Consider the following 8,288-nt stretch of genomic DNA (forward strand, 5'->3'; position numbering starts at 1 on the left):
CAGCAGGGGGAGGGGGCTGTCTCTGAGCATGGAGATTGGGGCACCCTTTAAAAATCGCACCCCAAGCTCTGAACAGTGGAGCCGGCCATCAAATTCCCCAAAATGACTTAAGTGGCATTTTTCAGGTGAGTGAATCCCACCTGACCAACACTCCCAGCACCAATGAGAAATATTCCTGTTTTCCTGCTGGCGTGGGCACTTAGCCTGAAAATAGGAGAATTCCGCCTAGAATCTTTATCCACCGTCCTATCAGGCAGTGCATTCCAAATCTAAACCACTTGTTCGACAAGATGTTTCTTCATGTTACCTCTTGAATGTTTTGCTTATCATCTTAAATCTATGCTGTCTTGGAATCAAAACTTCAGTCATATTGGAAATAGTTTCTCCTTATTTACTGTACCTAAATCTTCCATAAGTTTAAACACCCCAACAACTTTCCACTTAGCCCAATGCAAGAAAGAAATAGGAGCAGGGGTAGACTATACAGCTAACCAAGCCAGCTACTGCCATTCAATATAATCTTGGCTGATCTTGGATGCAATTCCACATTCCCACTGATCAAAGAACAAAGAAAATTACAGCACAGGAACAGGCCCTTCGGCCCTCCAAGCCTGCACCGACCATGCTGCCCGACTTAACTAAAACCACCTACCCTTCTGGGGACTGTATCCCTCTATTCCCATCCTATTCATGTACTTGTCAAGATGCCCCTTAAAAGTCACGACCGTATCCACTTCCACTACCTCCCCCGGCAATGAGTTCCAGGCACCCACTACTCTCTGTGTAAAAAATCTGCCTCGTACATCTCCTTTAAACCTTGCCCCTCGCACCTTAAACCTATGCCCCCCAGTAATTGACTCTTCCATCCTGAGAAAAAGCTTCTGACTATCCACTGTCCATGCCTCTCATAATCTTGTAGACTTCTATCAGGTCTCCCCTCAACCTCTGTCGCTCCAGTGAGAACAAACCAAGTTTCTCCAACCTCTCCTCATAGCTAATGCCCTCCATACCAGGCAATATCCTGGTAAATCTTTTCTGTACCCTCTCCAAAGCCTCCACATCCTTCTGGTAGTGTGGCGACCAGAATTGAACACTATATTCCAAGTGCGGCCTAACTAAGATTCTATAAAGCTGCAACATGACTTGCCAATTTTTAAACTCAATACACCAGCCGATGAAGGCACACATGCCATATGCCTTCTTGATTACCTTCTCTATCTGCATTGCCACTTTCTGTGACCTGTGTACCTGTACACCCAGATCCCTTTGCCTATCAATACTCTTAAGGGTTCTGCCATTTACTGTATATTTCCTATCTGTATTAGACCTTCCAAAATGCATTACCTCACATTTGTCCGGATTAAACTCCATCTGCCATCTCTCCGCCCAAGTCTCCAACTGATCTATATCCTGCTGTATCCTCTGATGGTCCTCATCACTATCCGCAAATCCACCAACCTTTGTGTTGTCTGCAAACTTACTAATCAATCCAGCTACATTTTCTTCCAAATCATTTATATATATATATATTACAAACAGTTTAATGTTTCTCAAGAACCCCAATACCTCCTCCTTTTTGATCTCAACATGACTCAAACTATCTACACATCCTTCCCCAGACTCATCATCCACCAAATCCTTCTCTTTGTTGAATACTGACGCAAAATACTCATTTAATACCTCACCCATTTCCTCTGGCTCCACACATAGATTCCCTCCCTTGTCCTTGAGTGGGCCAATCCTTTCCCTGGCTACCTTCTTGCTCTTTATATATGCATAAAATGCCTTGGGATTTTCCTTAATCCTGCTGGCCAATGCTTTTTCATGACCCCTTTTGGCCCTTCTTACTCCTTGCTTAAGTTTCTTTCTACTTTCCTTGTATTCCACACTTGTTTTGTGCGTTCCCAGCCTCCTAGCTTTGACAAATGCTTCCTTTTTCTCTTTGACTGGGCTCACAATATCTCTCGTTATCCAAGGTTCCCAAAACTTGCCATACTTATCCTTCATCCTTAAAGGAATGTGCCGGTCCTGAATCCCTATCAACCTACACTTGAAAGCTTCCCACATGCCAGATGTTGATTTGCCCTCAAACATCTGCCCCCAATCTACATTCTTCAGTTCCTGCCTGATATTGTTGTAATTAGCCTTCCCCCAATTTAGCACCTTAACTTGAAGATTACATTATTTTATCCATCAGTACCTTAAAGCTTACAGAATTGTGGTCACTGTTCCTGAACTGCTCCCCTACTGAAGCATCGACCACCTGGCCGGGCTCATTCCCCAATACCAGGTTCAGTATGGCCCCTTCCCTAGTTGGACTTTCTCCATACTGTTTCAGGAAGCCCTCCTGGATGTTACTTACAAACTCTGCCCCATCCACACCCTTAGCACTAAGTGAGTCCCAGTCAATATAGGGGAAATTAAAATCTCCCACCACAACAACCCTGTTTTACACTTTGCCAAAATTTGACTACATATCTGTTCCTCAATCTCCCGCTGGTGGTTGTGTGGCCTATAGTAAACCCCCAACATTGTGACTACACCTTTTCTATTCCTGAGCTCTACCTATATTGCCTCACTGTATGAGCCCTCCGAGGTGTCCTCCCGGAGTACAGCTGTGATATTCTCCTTAACCGGTAGTGCAACTCCCCCACCCCTTTTACATCCCCCTCTATCCCGCCTGAAACATCTGTATCCTGGAACATTAAGCTGCCAATCCTGTCCTTCCCTTAACCAAGTCTCTGTAATGGCAACAACATCGTAGTTCCTAGTACTAATCCAAGCTCTAAGTTCATCTGCCTTACCTGTTACACTTCTCGCATTGAAACAAATGCACTTCAGTCCACCACACCCTCTTTGGTTAGCAACCCCACCCTGCCTACTGTTTCTCTGAGTCTTACTGGCCCTCCTCTCTGGTTCCCCTTCAGCTAATTCACCTTTGCTTTGGTTCCCACCCCCCTGCCAAACTAGTTTAAATCCTCCCGTGTGACACTAGCAAACTTCCCGGCCAAAATATTTGTGCCCTTCCAGTTTAGGTGCAACCCGTCCTTCTTGTACGGGCCCCATCTGCCCCAGAAGAGACCCCAATGGTCCAGATACCTGAAACCCTCCCTCCTACACCAGCTGTTTAGCCACATGTTGAGCTGCACTATCTTCCTATTCCTAGCCTCACTAGCACGTGGCACAGGGAGTAATCCTGAGATTACAACCCCAGAGGTCCTGCTTTTTAACTTTCTACCTAACTCCCTAAACTGCTGTTGCAGGACCTCTTGCCTATGTCATTAGTACCAATATGTACCACGAACTCTGGCTGTTCACCCTCTCCCTTCAGAATGCTTTCTGCCCATTCAGAGACATCCTGGACCCTGGCACCAGGGAGGCAACATACCATCCTGGAGTCTCTTTCACGTCCACAGAAATGCCTATCTGCACCCCTAACTATAGAGTCCCCTATAACTATTGCTTTAGTCCCCTTTATACCTCCCTGCTTAACAACAGAGCCAGCCGTGGTACCACTGCTTTGACTGCTGCTGCTGGTATCCCCTAATAGCCCATCTCCCCCAACAGTATCCAAAATGGTATACTTGTTAGAGAGGGGGATGACCACAGGGGATTCCTGCACTGACTCTACCCCTTCTGGCGGTCACCCATCTATCTGCCTGCACCTTCGATGTGACCACGTCTCTAAAGCTCCTATCTATGATGCTTTCCACCTCCTTCTTGCTCCTAAGTGTATCCAACTGCTGCTCCAACCTATCCATGCGGTCGTAAGGAGCTGCAATTGGGTGCACTTCCTGCAGATATAGTCGTCCGAGACGCTGGAAGCATCACGGATCTCCCACATCTCACAAGTGCAACACTTAACCCCACTAACTGACATTTCGAGCACCAATTAAATTATTTGAGAAAATTTATAAAATTCTTACCTTCACTTTTACCATCTCACAGTGGCCTTTTTTTTTGGCGAGAGGAGGTGGGAGGGAGGAAAACACTAATGTAGTGTTTCGGGCTTACCGCTCCTTGATACCAGATCTTTCGCTTCCCACTTCTTGGTAAATATTGCTGGTCCGACTTCTCCCAGAATGCACCAGTGAAGTCCCTCAGCCGCTTCTATCGTCCATTTCCTTTTCATAGAATCCTTACAGTGCAGAAGGAGGCCATTTGGCTCAATCCGCACCAACTCTCTGCCAGAGCATCTTTCCCAGATCCACTCCCTGCCCTATCCCTATGACCCAACACATTTTTCCTGCTTTTTGGACACTAAGGGGCAATTTAGCATAGCCAATATATCTAACCTACATATCTTTGGACTTTTATTCCCCCCACCCCAAAAGTCTATCCCAGCCCTATATATATATATATACTATCAATGATGGTGCGCCCACATGTTCTGGTGACTGAGGATAGAGAATTCCAAAGATTTAAATCTCAGTTCAAAATAATTGTCCCCTTATCCTGAGACTGTGCCCCTTGTTCTAGATTCCCCTGCCAAGGGAAACAATCTCAGTATCTACACTGTCAAGTCCCTTCAGATTTGTGTATGTTTCAATGAAATCACCTCTTTTCTAGAGAATATGGACCCAATTTAGTCAGCTTCTCACTAAACCTTCACTGTACTGCCTCCAATGCAAGTACATCCATTTCCTAAATATAGAGACCAAAAATGCACACAGCACTCTGAGTGTGATCTCACTAAAACTCCAGACACTTGTAGCAAGACTTCTTTATTCTTGTACTCAATTTCCTTGCAATAAAGGCCAATGTGCCATTTGCTTTCCTAATTGCTTGCTGTATCAGCGTGCTAACATTCGGTTCCTTATGTGAATATACACAAGTTTTTTTGAACATCAACATTTACAGGTTTGATACCTTTTAAAAAGTAATCTGCTTTCACATTCTTTTAAGTGAATAACATCACATCACATTCTGTTTTATCGGCCTTCTTGTTGTCCTTGTTCACTTAATCTGTTCACATCTCTCTGTAATGGCAATTAAATCAAAGCCATTTATCTCTATTTGTGTCATTAGTTCAATTATCTTATTTTGGGTGTTCCAAAGTGATTTCAATTAAATTCCCTGACTGTTATTCCCTGCATGGAATTGGCTCTCTGATTCAATATTACCATTAAACTCTGTCCCTCTCAATTTGTCTTTACCCACATCAATATACTCTTCTATTGCCTCAATTTTTATCTTTGGATTTCCAAATGCATTCATATCATATTTGTATGTTCTGTTCCTTGTTGTCACGCTCTGATTACCATCACTATTCCTGCAGTATTGCCTTGCTCTTTCTCTTTAACTTTCCCGTCATGTGAACCGTCCTCTCCACTATTTAGTTTAAACCCCTCTCTTCACTCCTAGTTATTTGATTCACCAGGAAACTGGTCCCAGTGCGGTTCAGGTAAAGACTCTCCCAGTGGTACAGGTCCTTCTTTCCCCAGTACTGGCACCAATGCGCCATCAAAACCCATATCTCCCACACAAATCAACTCTCTAATCTTATTTATGCCTATTTTCTTGTGATTCAGTTAATAATCTACAGATTATTACCTGTGGTTTTGATTTAACCCCATAGGTGTTCATACTCCCTCAGCAGAAGCTCTTTACGGGCCTTATCTATGTTGTTAGTACAAGTTTGCACCATGAAAACGGAATCATTTCCCTCCCATTGCATGTTCCAGGCCAGTCTGTAGGTGAGGTCCTTAACCGTAGCAACCATGGTGGCACAGTGGTTAGCACTGCTTCCTCACAGCGTCAGGGACACAGGTTCAATTCCCAGCTTGGGTCACTGTCTGTGCGGAGTCTGCACATTCTCCCCGTGACTGCGTCGGTTTCCTCCGGGTGCTCTGGTTTCTCCCACAGTCCAAAAGACATGCTCATTGGGTGCATTGGCTATGCTAAATTATCCCTCAATGTGCTCGAACAGGCACTGGAGTGTGGCGACTAGGGGATTTTCACAGTAACTTCTATGCAGTGTTAATGTAAGCCTACTTGTGACATTGATAAATAAACTTTAAACTTAAACATAGCCTTTGGGGCTTATGCTCTCAGCTGCAGAGAACATTATTTATCTCCCTACCTCTACTGTCCACGACTGCAACGACGTTCCTTGTTACTTATCCTATCGGAATGGTTTCCTACATGTTGCTATAGTCAGTTTGTTCAACTGCACTGCAGTCCCTGTTCTCGTCCACAAAAGCCGTAAGAACCTCAAACTTGCAAGGTCTGAGGCTCCTTCATTGCTATTATCTGGGTTCCCACAACTGCTTCATTCACAGTCACACACTCCTGTCCTGATCACGGACAAAATCAGAAGTAATGGGTGTGACTGACACAGTAAATGTGATCACACTGGTGTTGACCAATTCCTAAATATTATTGCTGCAACACAGCACCTACCATGCCAACTTCATTGTGTTTAATTAACTAATTATGTTTCAAGTTTATAGACATATCATTCAACTGTTACTTATTAAGTTGTGTAACTAGTTAAGCCATAAACTCGATACAATGCTTGTATCTCTCCAGGACCAGTTTATCGGGGACCTGGGTGAAGGGTGCTGCACACGGCAGTACCGTACAATCGTAGGATCTTCCAGTTCATGGGCTCCTAAGTGTGCCCTTTTTGCAACCTTGTGGAGTCCATGGACCATATCTATGTTGCATGTTATAGGCTGCACAACCTTTTCAGATTTTCTAAAAAATCTTTTACTGACGTTTTGTTTGCACTTCAGTCCCACACTCCTGATCTATGGGCACCTGTTGCGGAGGGGGGCGGGGAAGGAGGAGGACCTCCTTGTGAACCTGCTCCTGGGTCTAGCAAGACATTTCATCTACAGGTCCAGGCAGCGGGCGACCGAGGGGGTCGTCCACCCTGACTGTCTGCCCCTCTACCGCGGCTATATTCGCGGCCGGGTGTCCCTGGAAAAGGACCATGTGGTGTCCGAGGGCACCATTGATGCATTCCATGCCCGCTGGGCACTGCAGGGACTGAGGTGCATTATTGAACACCTTAATCTCATTTTAATTTGATGTTTTAAGTTTCCTTTTGGTTTTTTCTTTTGTTTCGGGCGGTTCCCCTGCTTTTAGGGAGCTGCTCTTTTTGAGTTGTCCTTAGATTAGTTTGATTTCATTTATTTGGTTTAACACAAAAGATATCCCTCCTTTCAGGGAGCTGCTCTTTTTGAGTTGTCCTTAGATTAGTTTGATTTCATTTATTTGGTTTAACACAAAAGATATCCCTCCTTTTAGGGAGCTGCCCCTATTGAGTTGTCCCTAAGTTAGTTTGACTTTATTTATTTGGCTGGACAATAAAAGATGTCAAGTATCAGTTTAAACGACTGCCCTCATTTAGAGAATAGCTTAAACTCAGCAACCAATCATCTATCTTCTCATCTAATTAATGCCTGTGGACAGTCACCAGCTGCTGGAGTATGAAAAAAGATTTAAAAATCAGCACCTCCTCCTCCCTTTTACATTGAATTCTTACCTGTACTGGATCCTCAGGTCAGTGTTGAACAGGTCTGGCAAACCCTGTCTATATTCTCTCAAAAGCCTGCACATTCTTGCTGAAATATGGTGATGTGAATTAGATACAATATTCCTGCTGGGGCTGAACTAGTTTTTAAAAAAATTAAATATAGGTTTAGCATTACACTTTCATTCATGGGATTTGGGTGTTAGGAAGGTGGTGATGAGTTACTCTTCTAAACTGTTCCAGTCAGTGCGGTGAATGTATTTCTATGGTTAAAGTGTTATTACTTTGGCATTTGCGCTCTATTTATAAAGCATTTAATTTTCTTTGTTTCATTAACTGCTTGGTAACTTATTCAGCTATCTTCAAAGATTCTTGTCCAGGTCTCTCTGTTCTTGTACCCATTTTAAAATAGCATCATTCAGCTTGTGCTGTCTCTCCTCCCAGTCCTACCACGATACAGCACTTCAAACTTCTGCAGTAAATGTAGTTTGCCTATTCCACCACCCTACTTTCTGCAAGAAGTCTCACAACACCAAGTTAAAGTCCAACAGGTTTATTTGGAATCACGAGCTTTCAGAATGCTGCTCCTTCACTTGATGAATGAGCAGTGCTCCGAAAGGTCTGTGATACCAAATAAACCTGTTGGACTTTAACCTGGTATTGTGAGACTTCTTGCTGTGTCCAATGCTGGCATCTTCACATCACGGCTACCGTCTGGAAGTCTGTGATGCTACCTATAATTTTTGTCCTGTCCCTTGTTTGATTTGATTTATTATTGTCACGTGTATTAGTACACAGTGAAAAGTAT

The sequence above is a fragment of the Mustelus asterias genome, chromosome 9 (genome assembly GCF_964213995.1).
Source record: "Mustelus asterias chromosome 9, sMusAst1.hap1.1, whole genome shotgun sequence".
In the NCBI taxonomy this organism is placed as follows: domain Eukaryota; kingdom Metazoa; phylum Chordata; class Chondrichthyes; order Carcharhiniformes; family Triakidae; genus Mustelus; species Mustelus asterias.